Consider the following 18,800-nt stretch of genomic DNA (forward strand, 5'->3'; position numbering starts at 1 on the left):
AAAAAAATGCTTAACCTTTTTTTGGTTTCTGTTTTAGGGCCTGATCCTTGGGAAGCTTCATAGGTTTTAAGGCCAGAACGTCACCTAGTTCTGACCACCTTGCTGAAATCCTTCAGTTCCCATGCATTTTACTGGGATTTAAAAATTAAGATCAGCACCTTATAGGAGATCGTCAGCATCAGCAGAATCAGGCCTTTGAAGCCTGAACAACTGGGCACCCCTTTAACTGGGTCTGTTGGATCTGCATGGGAGGAAAACCAGGTACATTTGTTGCAGTCCCTTGCAAGACCGCGCCTCTATGAAACACGGTCTTTTGCCTAGTGACTGATACTGTGAGTTAAGCTGGGGTTGCACAACTGCAGACTGATCTCAACTGGGAAGATAGCATCTGTTCTGAGCTGTAGCCAAGTTTTCCCATATCTCGGTGATAGGCTTTACTGAAAAGGGGGAACGGGGGGGAAGCAAGATTTACACACCTATATAAATATTTGAGCCCGATCCTGCCATTCTGACTCAGTCCTGACTGGGGCAAAACTCCCATTGAATTAAATATGGATGTTTACCTGTCCTTACCCTGTGGATCTGACAATCTAAATGTGAAGTGACAAGGAATGGCAGGTGTCAGAGTAGCAGCCGCGTTAGTCAGTATCCGCAAAAAGAAAAGGAGGACTTGTGGCACCTTAGAGACTAACAAATTTATTTGAGCATAAGCTTTCATGAGCTACAGCTCACTTCATCAGATCCGATGAAGTGAGCTGTAACTCACGAAAGCTTATGCTCAAATAAATTTTAGTCTCTAAGGTGCCACAAGTCCTCCTTTTTTCTTTTAACAGGAATGGCAGTAAACAAAAGGGAGGGCAGGGAAGGAGGAGGGTTACAACAGCAGGAGAGCAAGAGGTTTGTTTATTGCTCTGCATACGCACTTTGTTGGCTCATCTTCCAAAATCATCTTTAAAGAAACCCGCAGAAGTTTGCTAAGCCAAAACAATGTACCCAAGTAGATCATCTGCAGCTCTTGAGCGCTTCACAGCAAGGAAATGACTGGTTAAGGATATCTTCACGGACCACATCTTACACTCACTGGGCGAAATCCTGGCCCCATTGAAGACCGTTGAAATTTTGCGAATGGTTTCAATGGGTCTGTCTACACTGTCCAGAAAAACCTGTGGCACCAAGTCTTAGAGCCTGAATCAATCTACACTACTATTTTTAGCCCCACTGCCCAAGTTTGTGAGCCTGAGACAATTCACCTGGCCCCTGAGACATGGTGCAGTGGGCTTTTCTTTGCTGTGTAGACATACCTAACGAGACTAAGACTTTTCGCCTGTTTTTTTCTACAATATTAAAAGTGCATATTTTAATACAACACAGTAACCTTAACTCTGACCCATGCATTACTAGTTTTCTTATAAATTATTTTTGTACTCTTGATTTCAGTATTTATATGTATATTTTTCTTTTAAGGGCTACTACTAAATGGAGGAAAAATGATGAATCACTACATTTACCAGCTCACACTTAAATATTTTGGTTCAGTTTTGATAACTTGTCTCTTGAAAATAATATCACTTCTGTAGTTTAATAGGAAAACATATATAATGTTGTTGGTTTATGGCAAACTTCTGGATGGCATGTAGACTTGCATTTGAGGCTTGTGGCTATTGGTATAGTAATAATAATATTTATTATTAATATTATTTGTTCTGTGGTAGAACATAGGAGCCCCAGTCATGGCTCAAGACCCCATGGTGCGAGGCGTTATACAAACACAGAACAAAAAAATGACTCCTGCACCAAAGAGCTAACATTTAAGGCTTTGGCCTAGGAAATTAGGTCAGAATATCTGTCACTTGGGTGTGAAAAATCCACACCCCTGAGCGACGCAGTGAAATTGACCAACCGCCGGTGTAGACAGTCCTAGGTCAATGGGAAAATGCTCCGTCGATCTCGCTACTGCCTTTCAGGGAGATAGATTACCTATGCCGACAGGAGAACCACTCCCATCAGCGTAGGCAGTATCTTCACTGAAACGTTTTAAGTGTAGATAAGCCCTAAGTAATGTGTGTCAGTAAGGTTGTGGATGGAGCACTAAACTAGACACCTAGGTTCTATTCCTGGCTCTGCTGTGGGCCTGCTGGGTGACCTTGAGCAAGTCATGACACCGCCCCATGCCTCAGTTTCCCCATCTGTAGTATGGTGTTAATGAATCTGACCTCCTTTGTAAAGTGTTTTGGGATCTACTGATGAAAAGTGTTAGATAAAAGCTAGTGAGGTATTCTAATTTTGTTTTATATTGTATTTTTTATATTCCTCATGTAGAGGGTTTTGCATTTCTATTTTGACATTACAAATAAAAGAATAGGGTTATTTTTTTCCTGTAAGCGACTGTAAGATGGTTGTGTTGTGATGAAATAGTTATTACTTGATAAGAATAATGTTTTTGTGATGTGAACAGTGTAAGGTTAATGATGTAGTTAGTAATTTATTTCCTTGCTTAGATGCATTTGTGATTTGTAAGTTATAGGACAGATACTGACGTTGCTGTCAGTATGCAACTGTGAAACAGATCCTCTGCTAGTGTAATTTGCCCTAGCTCCATTTAAGTCAGTGGAGCTATGCTGATTTATATTAGCTGAGAACCTCATCCATGATGTGTTTTTATAAGATTTTTAAATCTTTTCATCATATAACAACATAAGAACATAAGAATGGCCATACAGGGTCAGACCAAAGGTCCATCCAGCCCAGTATCCTGTCTACCGACAGTGGCCAATGCCAGGTGCCCCAGAGGGAATGAACCTAACAGGTAATGATCGAGTGATCTCTCTCCTGCCATCCATCTCCAACCCTCTGACAAACAGAAGCTAGTGACACCATTCCTTACGCATCCTGGCTAATAGCCATTAATGGACTTAACCTCTGTGAATTTATATAGTTCTCTTTTAAACCCTGTATAGTCCCTAGCCTTCACAACCTCCTCAGGCAAGGAGTTCCACAGGTTGACTGTGCGCTGTGTGAAAAACTTCCTTTATTTGTTTTAAAACCTGCTGCCCAATTAATTTCATTTGGTGGCCCCTAGTTCTTATGGGAACAAGTAAATAACTTTTCCTTATTCACTTTCTCCACACCACTCATGATTTTATAGACCTCTATCATATCCCCCCTTTCCAAGCTGAAAAGTCTTAGCCTCTTTAATCTCTCCTCATATGGGACCTGTTCCAAACCCCTAATCATTTTAGTTGCCCTGTTTTGAACCTTTTCTAATGCCAGTATATCTTTTTTGAGATGAGGGGACCACATCTGTACACAGTATTCAAGATGTGGGTATACCATGGATTTATATAAGGGCAGTAAGATATTCTTCGTCTTATTCTCTACCCTTTTTTAATGATTCCTAACATCCTGTTTGCTTTTTGACTGCTGCTGCACACTGCGTGGACGTCTTCAGCGAACTATCCACGATGACTCCAAGGTCTTCCCCTGATTAGTTGAAGCTAAATTAGCCCCCATCATATTGTATGTATAGTTGGGGTTATTTTTTCCAATGTGCATTACTTACATTTATTCACATTAAATTTCATTTGCCATTTTGTTGCCTAATCACTTAGTTTTGTGAGATCTTTTTGAAGTTCTTCACAGTCTGCTTTGGTCTTAACTATGTTGAGCAGTTTAGTATCATCTGCAAACTTTGCCAACTCACTGTTTATCCCTTTCTCCTGATCATTTATGAATAGGTTGAATAGGATTGGTCCTAGGACAGACCTTTGGGGAACACGACTAGTTACCCCTCTTCATTCTGAAAATTTACCATTTATTCCTACCCTTTGTTTCCTGTCTTTTAACCAGTTCTCAATCCATGAAAGGATCTTCCCTCTTATCCCATGACAACTTAATTTATGTAAGAGCCTTTGGTGAGGGACCTTGTCAAAGGCTTTCTGGAAATCTATATATGGAATTTTCTAACTTGCTAGGTTATTTCAGTATCGTGTATGTTTTATTTTGTGCAGATAAATGAAGACATAGTTTCAACATTTTTAAATAAATGGAATGGACAGAGCTGGGTCACCGGATTGTTAACATAAACGAGGTATGCAAATCTCAAAATGTCCATGAAATGTTCTGCAGTAGTTGTCATTGACACTTATTCCAAAAATGTGAAATCGTAACCTTTTTAACATTGTCAATTACAAGGGGGCATAAAAATGAGCCTTAGAATGATATTTGGTCTATTCCCCATTCTTAGTGTAACGTTTTTCCATACTTGGAGCAGTTAGTCTCCATTTGTCTGAGAACCTAGTTCCCGGTGTGTTTTTAATAAGGTTTGTTTCAATGGAATTTGCTAAATGGCTGGGGGTTTTTTCAGTTTAGTTTAGATTAAATTTACATTGAGAGAGAACAAAAGCTACATGCCAAGGAAGAGCATGGGGTGTGCTCTTCTGGAACAGGCTGCAGCTGAATTGAACACAATGGCCGCTCCTTCCAGCAGTTGCCAGACTCCTAGGACTCTCAGCTTGCAGCAGGCAAGACACAAACAATAGCAGATATGCAGCTGCATATGTCACACCTGGGGTCTCATGCGATGGTATTTATCTGATCCCCTTTGCCATCGTATCTGAGCATCTCATCAGTTTTAATGTATTAACCTTATTCTTCAACACCCCTTTGAAGTAGCATTTCCCTATTATCCCCACTGTACAGATGGGGAACTGAGTCACACAGAGACTGAGGCTGTGTCTACACTTAAAACACCGCAGTAACACAGCTGCAGTGCTTCTGTGTAGACCCTTACTACAGTGATAGGAGGGGTTCTCTCCTTGGTGTGGTAAATCCACCTCCCTGAGAGGTGGTATCATAAGCACGAACTCCTTGGGTGCTCCGGGGATGGAGCACCCATGGGGAAAAAATGGTGGGTGCAGAGCACCTACCGGCAGCCCCCATCAGCTCCCCTGCCTACTGGTGGGCCCTGCTGAGCAGCGCCTCCCCCTCTCTCCCCACGCCACAAACAGCTGTTTCGCAGGGTGCAGGAGGAGCAAGGACATGGCGTGCTGGGGGCAGGAACTGGGTGGGAAGAGGCGGGGGCCTTGGGCAGAGCTGGGGGGGTCAAGCACCCCACAGCACTTTGAAAAGTCGGTGTCTGTGGGTGGTGTCTAGATCAATGGAAAATAGCGCAGTCTACATGGGGCCTTAAGTCCACTTAACTACATCACTCACTCAAGACCCATTGTAGTGATGTCTCTAAGTTGATCTATTTTTCTACACTACAGCACCATAGTGCAGACACTTACTACAGCAATGGGGAGGGGTTTTGCTGACTCTATAGCTAACCCACTCCCCCAAGAGGCAGGTCAATGGAAGAATTCTGCCATAGACCTAGTGGTGTCTCTACCAGGGCTTAGGTTGGTTTAACTACATCTTGCAGGAGGGTATGGATTTTTCACAGCCCTGAGCAACCTAGCTAGGTTGACCTTAGTCTTAAATGTAGACGAGGCCTACGTGACTTGCCCCAGGAAATCTGTTATGGGGCAGGGGCTTGAACCTGCATTTCCGGAGTCCCAAGCTGGTAACCTAACCACTGGACCATACCTCAGGAGGTGGTGGAATCTCCTTCCTTAGCGGTTTTTAAGGTCAGGCTTGACAAAGTCTTGGCTGGGATGGTTTAGTTGGGGGTTAGTCCTGCTTTGAGCAGGGGGTTGCACTAGATGACCTCCGGAGGTCCCTTCCAACCCTGATATTCTGTGATTCTCTCTGCTACCTGTGGCGCACCAGCTCTCCCAAGGAAGTCACTGGAAGGTACAGGTGCCCTGCACCTTGCAAGGATCAGGGACTAGCCCAGTCCCTTTGCTTGGTGAATTTACCATGATTGCGATGGCATCCTCTTGGTGTGTTAGAGATAGCTGGTTATTATGGCCCGGCCCTGATTTAAATCCAAACAAAATCCAGGTTGAGCCATAAATATGAAGGATGATGGGGACTTCTTTTGTGTCCGTTTCTCCTGTTCTTGCTCTTTGAGCTGTTTTCCTGGCGGAGGAGAGGTTTCCAACTGACTCTCACAATGACAGTTTAATGTGTTTATCTGATGTAATCCATTCCTGTCTGCAAGCCCTCCTCACAGCGACAAAGCAGGAGAACCCCCCCACCTCCTAATCCTCTAAGAGTAAAGGCCAAGACCGTCTGAACTAGCCCGACAGGAATGGTGACCGACAGCAGAGGCGGGGGGTGGGGGTGGGAAAGGGGGGTAGCCTGAGGGAAGTCTGCCAAGCTTTGCTCCTATAAAGGCACTAATCCCTTTGTATCTGAGCTCCGTCTGAGCTGTTGAAAGTGTTACAGGAGAGGAGATCCTTTCATGCCTGTTTGCTAGCACCTGAGTCCTGCCATCTGAATTTTTAAGCTAGTTGTTGCAGGGGTGCTGGTGAGGAGATTACACCTTGGCCTATAACCAGCTAGCTTGGAAGCTCAGGTTAGATCCCAGCAGGGCTGGCTCAGCCCTTCATCCTTCCAAGGTACGGAAAGTGACTTCCCTGCAGGTATACTGTGTGTGTTGGGGGTCTTCTGAGACCTTATAAAAGTGAAGTTCTGTCTGGACACACTCATTCTCATGATGCAGAAGGGGAAACTGAGGCAGAGTGAGGCAAAGTGACTTGCCCAAGGTCACCCAGTGAGTCAGTATCAGAGCTGAGTGTTCTGACACTCAGTCCCACTGCCTTGACTTATAGACCCCACTTCCTCCCAGGGCTGGGAATAGAAGCCAGGAGTCCTGATTCTCAATCCTCTGCTCTAACTTCTAAACTCCATTCATTCTCCTAGGACTTTCTTTCATATGCTATTCAGAGCAGCACAATGGTGGTGCAGGTTAACTGTAGCGATGCTTCCATTGCAAAACAATAATGCACCAAATGTTACTGTGCCTGGGGAAAGAAATAAATAAGAGAAGGCTTTGCCCTTCTGTGGCACCTTTACACCCGAGGAGCTCAACTTATCTCCAGAATGTTACTGAATTCAGCCTCATGTTACCATGGCTCAGTGTTATGATCCCCATTAAAGCACATCGCTGCTCGCATTAACATGACAGCACCATCTTCTCATTGTGCAATCAACTTGTGTCACCTGCCTCAATTTTCCCATCTGTAAAATGGGGATAAAGACATTGACCTCCTTTGCAAAGTGCTTTGAAGTCTATGGATGAAAAGAGCTGGGAATTATTATTATTACTACAAATCCCCATCTCAAAAAGATTAGCAGCAAATGAAAACAAATGGTTATGTTCCACAGCCTCAGCCACTGGGCTGGGTGAAGTCATTTGTGAGTCACCCTGTTTCTTTCAAATCATAAAACTCTTTGGTTGCATCTGCCCAGCTAGGCAATAAGGGGATGTCCTGAGGGTTCCCGAAACACTCAGCTATTGATGATTGCTGACTAATGAAAGTGTGATGTATTTGCTCTTCCTTGAACTTATTTCTAGTCCATCCAGTTAGTTTTAAGAGCAGCTGCTCATTCACCAGCAGGTAGGACTGAAGTCTGGGATTTTTTTAAAGAGCACAAAGGGAGCTAGGGATTTGGTGGGATTTGTACTAATAATAATCCTGAGCTCTTATCTAGCACTTTTTGGCCACAGATTTCAAAACACTTTACAAAGGGAGGTCAGTATTATTCCCATTTTATAGATGGTGAAACAGTGGACCAGAGTGATGACATGACTTGCCCAAGATCACCCAGCAAACCAGCGTCTGAGTCACAAATTGCCTGAGTTCCAGTCTAGTGATCTGTCGGCTAGGCCGGGTACTAACTCTGCTAGTCTTCTTTGAAAAACCCCCAATGACATTTCCAGACTCTATGACAGCAGCATCACTAAGATGATGAAAGAGCGTGGAAGCCACCGAGAATTTTTCACCATGACCTTTTTTTTTGCCCAGTTCCAGCAAACTTCAAAGATTTGCCCAATGCCTTAGTGGTTTCCGCCAGGTTTCTGCTTGGATAGCTGGTCGGAGATGGGTCAAAGCCAAACCCAAATCCCTAGCTACTGTTCTCTGCACTTGGGTGGCATTTGGAATCTAAAGCCAGGTCCAGAGCTGACCCCTGCCTCTATATTAAATGTCCTTGAACACTAATCCAATTCAGGGTCAAAATTCTGTGGCTTAGCCTCTTGTTGCTTTTGACCTGAGCTGCTGATTTATCTCAGATTCTTACAAGACTTCACCGCAGATCCCTAAGAGAAGCACAGGACCCGCTTTTCCTCTCATGCCCCTTCTACACCTCCCACTGCAACTACACTGGCTCCAATTGAGTTATTCCTGGATTTGCCCACCAGGTCAGGCTGATGACTCATCTGGTCCAATATCTTTCTTCCATCAGTGGCCAATACTTGGCATTGCTGGGGAAGGTGAAACCCCTTCAGCATGCACACAGCCTCTTGAGCAACACTGTGCATGGGAGAAAAATTCCTTCCTTGTCCCCGGGGGCCCATCCGCTCATGCCCTGAAGCAAGAGCTTTCATTACCCCTATTTTCTCAGCGTATATAGCTGCAAATGTTGTTTGTGGTCATAAAAATTTCCAGCCCATTTTAAAACCCAGCCATGTTGTTTGCCTTTGTGACACTCCTGCGGCTGTGAATTCCCCAGCTTGGTTATGTGCTGGGCATGCAGGTGTTTCCTTCTATGAGTGATGCATGCATTGCCCTTTAATTTCACTTCGGGCCCCCTTGTTCTCATCAGGCCTGGCTCTGCAAGGCACAGAGACCCCCTCTGCTCCCGCTGACTCACTGGGAATCAGGATCAAGCTTGCATTTTAGGGGTGGCCTTAGAATTTGCAAGGGTTCTAAGCAGAAGAGGGGGCCCCATGCTGCCAGGAGAAAGGGGATTGAATCAGCCCATTGCCGTTCCAAATCGAAAAGGGTGGCTGTGTCTGAATTGCTTCCCCCCACACGAGACACATTGCCAGAGAGAGACGGCTGGGGGGGAATAAAGGGCATCCCCTGAAGAGTGAAGCCCAAAGCAGCCGCTTGCTTGGCTTGTGTCCAAGGCCGTCCCAGGAAGAGAACAGCCCCTCCGTTTTCACCATGCCCTTCATAACCCTGCTGACCTCCCTCAAGTCCATCCCGATTTCTGAACTCTTGCCATGTGCTAGGGAAATCTCGCTGGCTCTCTGACCATCTTTGTAGTATTTGAGTCTCAATCCCACTCCAGTGTGGCCAGCCCCAAGTGATCCAAAATCAGGAGTCAGGCCCCCAAAACTCACGAGATTGGCTTAAAAGCCACGAGATTCTCAAGTTTTTTCCCTCCAATCACAAGAGCTAGAAACTTCCATCCTTCTCCCATCCATATCCTTGGAAAAAACAAAAATACAGCAATAAAAAAATATGGGTTCTCTTTTATGTTATTTTATTTTATTTTATGCCTTTCTGGTTCCTTTTGGGTGCACTTGGGTCATGTTTTAAAGTTTTCCCTTCAGCCACGAGGGCTAAAAACTCCCCCCCACACACACCCCTCCCACACCAATATGCCACACTCCAGCAAGTACCATGAGGTGGCTGCTCTCTCAGGAAGATGGGAATTGCCATCCATCTAGGCAAGTATCGTGCCTGCTGTTCCTAGATGCTAAACAGGGAGATGCAAGATACCCCACTGTGGGAGCTTTTATGGAGTAACCTGCCCCTAAGGGGAGATGATATTGTGAGATGTAACTAAACATGAAGGTATCTAATGATTTGACTCCCAGCTGCCTCCTGACCTCCCTGCATTTGTGTGGCCGGAGGTAGGAACTGAAGTTGAGAAGCAGAGCTGGCTGCATTGGTCCCTGATTATTGCTGCTTCCAGGACCGTGACAAAGAAGCAACTCCCAAGGATGAGAGATCCCACTGTAATAGCGACGCAGGACACTGAGTCTGCAAGACAGCGGCGGTGTGGGGAAAAGGGGTTCAGCATTTAAGGCAAGGAGGATTGAAAGATGCTTGTGTTTGCTGGAGTGGAGGGTAACTTTAGCTACCTTGAGAATCCTACAACAATGTCATTGTTCTGAGAGTAGCTGCCGAATGGGAGCCAACAGGGCTCAGACTGATGCTAGGAAAGCCATTGTGCCTGCTGGCATATCTGTTAGAAACAGGTCTATGGACTCGTTCATGGTTTGGTTTATTTAATGATTTCTTTTCTCCTGGCACTACCAGTGATGGACTGGCAGATTGCTGGCTCTGCAGAGTGGAGAATGAGGATCTACTCATAAACCCCTGGCCCTGCAGGGAAAGCAGGGATCAGGTCAGAGGAAAAGGAACCTGGAGGGAACTCCGTTAAATCAGCCATTCCAGTTCTGAGGAACGCCCTCTCCATAGGAGAGGGGTTTTTGGCCTTTCAAGCGGGCAGGGGCAGGTGGCCTGCCAACTCACTGAGCCAGAGACCCATGGCTGTCTCTCTGGGATCACAGGGGATGTGGGCCCCTCTGTGATTAGGGGCAGGCACAGAGCAGAGATTAATGCTGCTCCAAACACCATCAACTGCTGTGGAAGGAAACTTCTCCCCAGCTTTGCCTTGTCCCAGCATACAGGGAGAGACAAGCCTGAAGCCTGATCAGCAGCAAGGGCTGTCGTTTTCCCCCTGCCCCTTTGTATATCTCCGCTTTGCTCCCTCTTTCCCTCCCCGTAGCCTAGTCCTACAGCCTGGGGGCAGCAGGCCAAGCATGTCTCACTCTTGGCTATAAGGGATTAGATGGTTAACTGGGCTGGTTCTTGCTCCCAAGCACAGGGTTACATTGATGGTCAGATAGCAGGTCAAGAAGTCATTTTGCCCCAGGCTCTGTTGGTAGTAGTATAGGGAGGGCTTGGCCTAGAGCACAGTGGCTGGGCTAATCTATCCGGCAGGAGTATCCTGCAGCTCCAATATGCTGCAGTGGCAGGGAGCTTGCCCCACATGCAGCTCGTGTTAGGGTGGCTGTGGCTCTGCCTGTCACAATGGGCTGGAACCTGGGGAAGATCGAGGCGAGATGAAGCGACATCAGAAAGTCGGCCGGAACCAGAACCGAACTTTGTTTCTGATTCCATGAAAAAATTGAGTGATTTGGAAAAAATAAATGTCTGAGTGTATTGATTTTCAGGGATGGCCCTTGGCTTCGCAGAGTCTGGCTGTAGCTGAAACCTGAACCATCAGGGCCAGGTCTTCAGAGGGTGTAAATCAGATGTAAAATCCGGCCCCCACCGGAAGCTCAAATAAAAATATCCTTGTGCTACCTTATTAATTTCATGGAGCTCCACAGATGGGACAAGGGCCCTTTTATGCCATTCGGGAGCAAACTCAGAACCTATAAGCAATCCACCCCAGTCTGTCCCAAGACTCTCAGCTCAGATGCTGTGTCCTGGTAACTGTCATTCGCAACCCTCATTTACATGATCAGATTGGGAAAAGAGGAAGTTTAATAACAAAGCTGCCCTACATACAATCTCTGAGATCAGCAGATGCATTTAGATCCTGAAGTGCTGGAGCATTTAATCTAAAGAGCGATGGAGATGCTGTTTTCAATAAAGGTTGATGTTTATTACTCCCCTTAGTCCATTCTTACCCCATGGGAGCTTTAGATTAAGGGGGAGAGTTTTCAAAGGCACAAAGGTTTTCTATGCCACCAGTCTTTCCTTGTCTTCAAAAAGAAAAGGAGTACTTGTGGCACCTTAGAGACTAACAAATTTATTTGAGCATAAGCTTTAGTGAGCTACAGCTCACTTCATCGGATGCATTCGGTGGAAAATTTGTTAGTCTCTAAGGTGCCATAAGTACTCCTTTTCTTTTTGCGAATGCAGACTAACATGGCTGCTACTCTGAAACTTGTCGTCTTCAGTGTGTCCTAAATCCCTTTGTCGCGGCTCTGCCAGGGATCCCCCTTTTTTTATTCACATCCATTCTTATTTCAAATGTCTCTTCGCTTTGCAAGCACACTCCAGAATTCCAGCCCCACCAACATTTCCAGCCACTTGCAATGTTTGCATCCATCCATCCCTCTGTACCAGCCTCTCCTTTTTTCTCCTTCACCAGTTCATGCCTTTGTCTATTCCAGCTCCTGGCTCATAAAGGCAAAATGCTCTCTTCCCCAGCTTCCATCCAAAAGCCTCCTGGAAAAGGAGACCATCTTTTTCTGTGACTCATTCCTGCTGCAGTGACTATCAGTCACTCCATGCTGGTTTTGTGGCCCCTGCTTGTCCGTTTTAGGTCTGAAGCCTCTCTGGGGCAGGGATGTTGTTTGTTGCTTGACTCCTTCTTCCCATTACAAAGCTCTGTGCACTCCTGTGGCACTATGTAAATAATCATTCCGTTTTCCTAGAGATGTGTTGGACCTCAGGAAGGTCATTTCAAGCTGGGGGAAGCCCCTCAAACCTAAAAGTTCATCTTCTCAGCTGCACAGCTGGTTGAATGTGTAGAATGTTGTGACATGCTAAATATTATTAAATGAAACAAAACAGCTTGGGGTGAATTCCGGCTCATACTTAGAATTAGGTTCAGGTTTGTGAGGTACTCGGATGCTACAACGATGGGGAGAAATGTAAGTATCTAGCTAGCTAGAACTGGGCCAGTACTGCAAAGCAAGATTCAGCAAAGACTCGTTGGAAATGTTACTTGAATTTCTCTTTGACTGTGTGTCTGTGGAGGTATTCTAGGGGTGGGTCAACTTGCAGGAATGCTCCTGGAACCACTGAATTTTCAGAAGTTCTGGCTTTAACCCATAGGTTTCAGATGCTGTGATTTACATCAGACAGCACCTAAGTGCTGGGAAACCCTCTGAAAGAGCCACACCTCGGCTTGGAGTAGGCCAGTTTTTTCAAAACCTTCAAAGTTCTTCCTCTCGTGCTACATTTTTTTTAATAAACAGCATGGGAACTACAGACTCCCACCCCTTCAGTTTCTTGGAATAAACCCAGATTTCGTTCTAAAGTTTTCTGGCTTTTAGTCCCCAGTCAGCTAAGCAGTATCCACATTCCCAATAACCCATAACAAATTGTCAGTTTTCTGTTTTCCTTGCCCAACTGTGGGACAAAAATCACTTGTCCTCCATTTATTTATTTTCCTTGAGTTTAGCAATGGGGTTCTGGGAAGAAATGAGAGATCTGATGGTTTTCCAAAGAAGATTGCAATGGATGCATCTTCAAAAAAGCATTCACCACCGCTGTACCTGGAAACCCGGCAGTTATACATACAAATTGGCTGGTAGGTGCACAGTTACCTGATTTGTGTGCACAGACGTACATTTGCATGAGCAAATAAGGATTCTTAAATATGCAATCTGTGGACTTTTTTTTTTAAACCGTGCATTGAAAATGTTGGGTCTAATTCTCCTGGCACTTTCACCTCCTGTAAATTAAGATTCACTCCCATGAAGTCAGTGGAGTTGCACCAATTTAAAACTGGTTTGAGCAAGAAGGAATCAGGTTTGCTGGCTGTGTATGGTTGCCACTAGAAAAAATCAATATGTAGCATGCTGTGGTAATTGACTCTACATTCTAAGTATAGGAAGTACCTGAGTAAAGTCAACAGCAGCATGGTAGGTATATGATCAATTAATTTATCTTTGATGGCCACTATTGTACGTGTGTTGGGTTGACGGAGTAAATTCCAGGCTGAGCTTGTAGTAGTGATGCTTCCTTGCCAGCAGCTCCAGAGAGGAAATTAATTATTCTTGTTAAATCAATTTAGGTAATTTGTATCTTCTGCATAGATACCCTAATTGCATTGTTGTGGTCAGAGTGAACTGCAAAACAGTGAGCCAGAAGTTCAGACACCCTGGTGCTGTCATTAACTGTTGCAAAATTGCCCCAAATGTTTACTCACCCGCCCAGTAGCATGTTTGTATTCCATAGTTTGTGTTTCGCCTGATTAATTTGCAAAGGGAAGGGAGAAGGTTTATAATTAAATCACAGTCATCCTGTCTTTTAGATCAGGTTCTCATGAAATGGACCCATGCACCAGATCCTCAAGCTGTTGTCAATGGGCTTAGCTTCACTGAAGTTAATGGGGCAGATCCCCAGCTAGTGTAAATCTACATTGCTCCATTGACTACCCAGATTTGAAATAGCTGAGGATGTGGCCTCAGAAATGTTAACGTTTGTTCTTCCTTTGAGTCTGCCCCACTTTGTGCTGTCATTAACGGTAGAGAGTGGATAGTATGAGGCTTGGATATAAAGAGGGAGAGATTCTATTGTGAAATACAGTCGCCCAGCAATCTGATCACATTGCTGAAGAGTGAGACTGTAAGTGGCTTTTCCTTTACAGATCTCTGCCTCTTTCGAAAGCAGGATCAATGAGGTATTTCATTTATCAACTACGTGGGGTCATTTATTGTCCTCCAATTAATGTGTGAAATTCACTCTCAGTGCAAGGCCTTCCACAGTAATTAACCTCCAAGGTGAGGCTGGGCTGGAAGGAAGCAGAAAATGCTTCCAGGGACCCATGACTGTGTGGATGCAGTGGCCCAAATACCCCATGTAAGGAGAAGGGAGGAACAGCCAGCAGCTATACTCCAGTGTAACTGAGGCCTGGTCTTCACTAGAAAATTAGGTCCGTTTAACTGTCACTCAGGAGTGTGTAAAATCCGCACCCCTGAGTGGTGGTGTTAAGCTGACCTCAGTCCCCATGCAGAAAGGAAGAATTCTTCCACCAACCTAGCTACCACCTCTCAGGGAGGTGGATTACCTACACCAACGGGAGAACCCCTCTTGGCAGAAGTGTCTACACTGAAGCACTGCATCATAAGAATGGTCAGACTGGGTCAGACCAAAGGTCCATATAGCCCAGTATCCTGTCTGACAGTGGCCCATGCCCGGTGCCCCAGAGGGAATGAACAGAACAGGTAATCATCAAGTGATCCATCCCGTCACCCGTCCCCAGCTTCTGCTGCTGTAGCATTTTAAGTGTAGACAAGCCATGAGCTGAAGTCAATGACATTGCTCCAGATCTGAGGGCAGAATCCAGCCTCTTATGTTTCCTACTAGGGCTGATGGAAAATTTTCCATCGCCTCTTTTTTGGGGGGGGGTAGACAAAATGTAAATATTTGCAGGATGTGTCTGCTTTACTTGGACAATTTTGATTTTTTTGGGGGGGTCGGAAAAGCAATAAAAAAACCCAGCAATTTTTAAAAGTTTTCGACAGTTTTGGGGCTAAAAAATGTTCAGGGTTTGGCTTTTTGATGAAATCTCAAAAAATTCCAAGGGAACCTCCTTCTTTCCTCCCATTTTCCAGCTAGCTCCTGCTGTGACTGTCGAGCATGCAGTATGATTTACTTAAGGGGCTGGTCCTGCCAGAATAGCCCCTTTCACAGTTCTGTATTGATGCTCCAGGTCCCAGCCAGAAAATGGCAAATACCAGAGGGGTGTGTGTCTGAGAGTGGGGATTTGGGGTGGAAATAAGACTTTCCCCACCCCTCGGGAAAGCTGAGTGTTTGGATGGAGGGTTCCGGGTTCTGGCTGAATCAGTTCTTCCATCCCTCGGCACAACCACTCAGCGAAGTGAGCTGAGCAAAGAAAAGGGAAGTGACAAACCAGCTGCAATGAGTGTGGTGCCCCTGGCCTAGAGCGAGATACATAGTTGGGGTATGATGTGTCAGCGACAGATCCAGCTCCTCATTCCCAGGCTGAATAGAATCTCTCCATGCTCCTGCTTGTGGCTCTGTTCTGCATGTCACTACTGAATGCCGGGGCTGATTCAGATAAACAGGCCAGCCCGGCGTAGGTGGTTTTTGAATACATAATAATGGGATGTGGCGATGCAAATACCAGATCATAAGGTACATGAATCCTAGCTCAGCTCCCTGTGGTTAAGGTAGTGGACTAGTTTCGAGTGGTGGCTGTGTTAGTCTGTATCAGCAAAAACAACGAGGATTCAGACTCAGGAGAGGCTAGTTTGATTCCTAGCCCTGCCACAGATTCACTGTGTCAACCTCGGCAAATTAATCACCTTCTCCAAGCTTTGTTTCTCCATCTGTAAAATGGGGACAATGGTGCTGGTTAGACTGCAAGCTCTTCCCATGTGTATATTCAACACCTAGCACAGCGGTGCACTGATCTGTTGCCCTCTCAAAGTGCTACTGTCACAAGCAGAGAGATGCTGTTGAGTGCAATAGCCTGCTTTGCTCAGCCAGTATTAACAGTAAGCTGCTTTCATGTGATCCCAGAATGCACTGGTGTCCGAAGGTGATATTATGCAATATGACATCACAGCCTTGCCACGCAACTGCCACTGTATCATGCCATCCATCCCAATCAACCCACCCTGCTGGGCTCCATGTCTTGCTTCAGCAGCCTGCTTTCGGGTGCCATGGGTTACAGCGCACCAGGATCAAGGCAGGCTTGGATTTTCCCCCAAACCAGACCCTGCCAAGAAAAGAGATCAAACTGGTGTCTATATTGTGCCTATGGGAGCTTCCACTTGCTCACAGGTTTCTACATGCCCAGAGCAAACCACACACAATCCTTTTCAATGGCAATTAAAGGACGGATCCTGTTTCAAGGGCAGAACAAAGACATTGCAGAGAGAGCCGCCTAGATCATGCAACCATTATATCAGTGAATACACTGGATTGATAGATCCTGCGGTGCCATTCAGCTCCAGTTCATCTCTAATTCTGACCATTGGGCCGAAACCCGGTGGGAATAATGAGCGAAATCTCCGGCCATTGCAGGGGATTTGTGAGCAGCACCTGTTCAAGGAATAATCAGCCCAGCAGGGGGATGTTTGCTGTCAGCTGCACTTGGAGTATTTACATTTTTGACCTCTGTCTAAGTGTGATAATAGTGCACTTTGTCCATGTCGGACAAAACCTCTGCGGGTTCCATGATTGGCCTGTCCCTACTCCTGCCTGCTTCTATTATGATTTCATCCAAAGACCTCCCGTAAGGGTTAAATGACCTCACATTAGTGCTAATTTGGGGCTAACTTTCCTATTCAGCATGGAACAAAACATTCAATGTTTATGCAAGTCTCATAAAGCAACAAGGACCACACACAACTTAACCAGGCTCAGCCTGGACATCTGCAAAACTCCTCCCAGCTCTTTCCATTGTCCTCAAAGGGGTCCCTCTTGGGGTGGGGCTGGGGGAATATTGTCTTTGTTTTTGTTTCCTGCTGTGTGGTGGGATTGGGGGGGATTTATTTTGCTATTTTTAATCTTAGAAATAGCTGGTATATCATGTTTGATCATCCCTGTTTTAGTGTCGCTCTCCTGGGAGAACCAGTGACCCCTGAGTGTGAGAAGTGAAGGAAATGTTGGCTCTTCAACAAAGATCGTTACCCTGATGGTTTGTTGGGTGTTTGAGTTAATGGGTTAACAGACAGTCTTTCCAAAAAGCTCCTTCCATTCTCAATTGTCCAGCTTCATTTCTTTGATACTTGATATCATTATCCTACCAGTGGTCCAGTCACCCATAGATTTTTCTAAGGAAAACAGGGCAGATAAGAAATTGTATGTTAAAAAATTCAAGCAGAAGTTTTCTTAAATTAAACTCCCAAACTTTTCTGGCCTTCACTCATTTGAACTCCTTTGCCGGTCACCTCTAAGGTAGCTATGTAGTGATTCCCCTGCGTAGCATCCAACACTCTCAAGCCATGTGTGTCGTTCTAAGGGACAGTTCCTCCTTGGAGACCCAGATTTCTCTCTGGCCCATACTGCTGTTCTTTCCCTTTCACCTTGGTAAATGATTGACATCAGATGTGCAAAATGATAAGAACAGGGTTATACACAACGCTGATGCTAATGCAGCCAGTCTCACATCATTCCCAGCTCCCTGAACGAATAGTTCTGGGCAACCCTCAGTTTGGTTATTTTCCCTGTTTGGGCTGGGGTGGGTTGAGGGATGTGCCAGAGAATAGACCCCTTCTCACCAAATTAAGAAACTGCAGACTCCTTTTGGACACCCAGTTAGAGCCTTACATGAGAGAGGAAGGATGGTCCAGTGTTTAGCTGTCAAGCCCAGGACTTAGCTCACCAGGATTCAGTTCCTGTCTCTGTTGCAGGCTCCCCATGTGACCTTGGAAATATCACTTCATCTCTCTGTGCTTCAGATCCCATCTGAACGTTGTGGAAAATAGAACTTTCTTACTTCACCAGGCCATTGTGAGGAGTTCAGATACTAGAGAGAGAGATAGCAGGTTTCAGAGTAGCAGCCGTGTTAGTCTGTATTCGCAAAAAAGAAAAGGAGTACTTGTGGCACCTTAAAGACTAACAAATTCATTGAGCATAAGCTTTCGTGAGCTACAGCTCACTTCATCGGATGCATTTGGTGGAAAAAAAAAACCGAATTTTTCCACCAAATGCATCCGATGAAGTGAGCTGTAACTCACAAAAGCTTATGCGCAAATGAATTTTAGTCTCTAAAGTGCCACAAGTATTCCTTTTCTTTTTTAGAGAGAGAGAGCCACCCGCTCCTCTAAACTGCTCATGGATTCTCCATTCCCTGTCTCTGCCACTGGAAGAACTGAAGTCTTAAAGTGGCCATGGATGTTTATTTACAATCCTAAACAGATTAGAAGCTTCCCTGCTGTTTGTGACCTCTCCTGCTGCTGGGTTCACCTCAGCCAAATCACTTCTTGCTCCGGGAGGTTGGGAAGGAAATATTACTCACTCTCTTCGGATGCTTTAACTGGCACCAAGACAAGTTTGACTGGTTGCCAACGGGTCCTGAGTAAGGAAGGGAAGGCTCAGGAATATGGGGCTTCCCTGATTCCTGGGGTTGTAATTGAGAAATACTATCCTGCTGCCACCTAGCCAGAGGGACTAGACACCCCAGAAACCTTCCCACTAGGGAAAGAAATGAGACAATAAGCCAAACCCAGGAGGTGAAAC

The 18,800-nt window shown here is 45.4% G+C and overlaps 1 protein-coding gene across 4 annotated transcripts in view; it reads left to right on the plus strand.

Annotated features, from left to right (window-relative positions):
• GRHL3 (grainyhead like transcription factor 3) overlaps positions 1 to 18,800 on the plus strand; it is an 84,074-nt gene that overhangs the window by 7,975 nt on the left and 57,299 nt on the right. Inside the window, exons 2-3 of one of the 4 annotated variants that reach the window (XM_038377594.2) lie at positions 38 to 261; positions 4,008 to 4,087. The exons of 2 other annotated variants lie outside the window; for them this stretch is intronic. The gene's annotated coding sequence lies outside the window, so the exon portion shown is untranslated. The remainder of the gene's footprint in view (positions 1 to 37; positions 262 to 4,007; positions 4,088 to 18,800) is intronic. One more of the 4 variants, XM_038377593.2, reaches the window with a different exon arrangement.

This window comes from Dermochelys coriacea, chromosome 19 (genome assembly GCF_009764565.3).
Source record: "Dermochelys coriacea isolate rDerCor1 chromosome 19, rDerCor1.pri.v4, whole genome shotgun sequence".
Taxonomy (NCBI): domain Eukaryota; kingdom Metazoa; phylum Chordata; order Testudines; family Dermochelyidae; genus Dermochelys; species Dermochelys coriacea.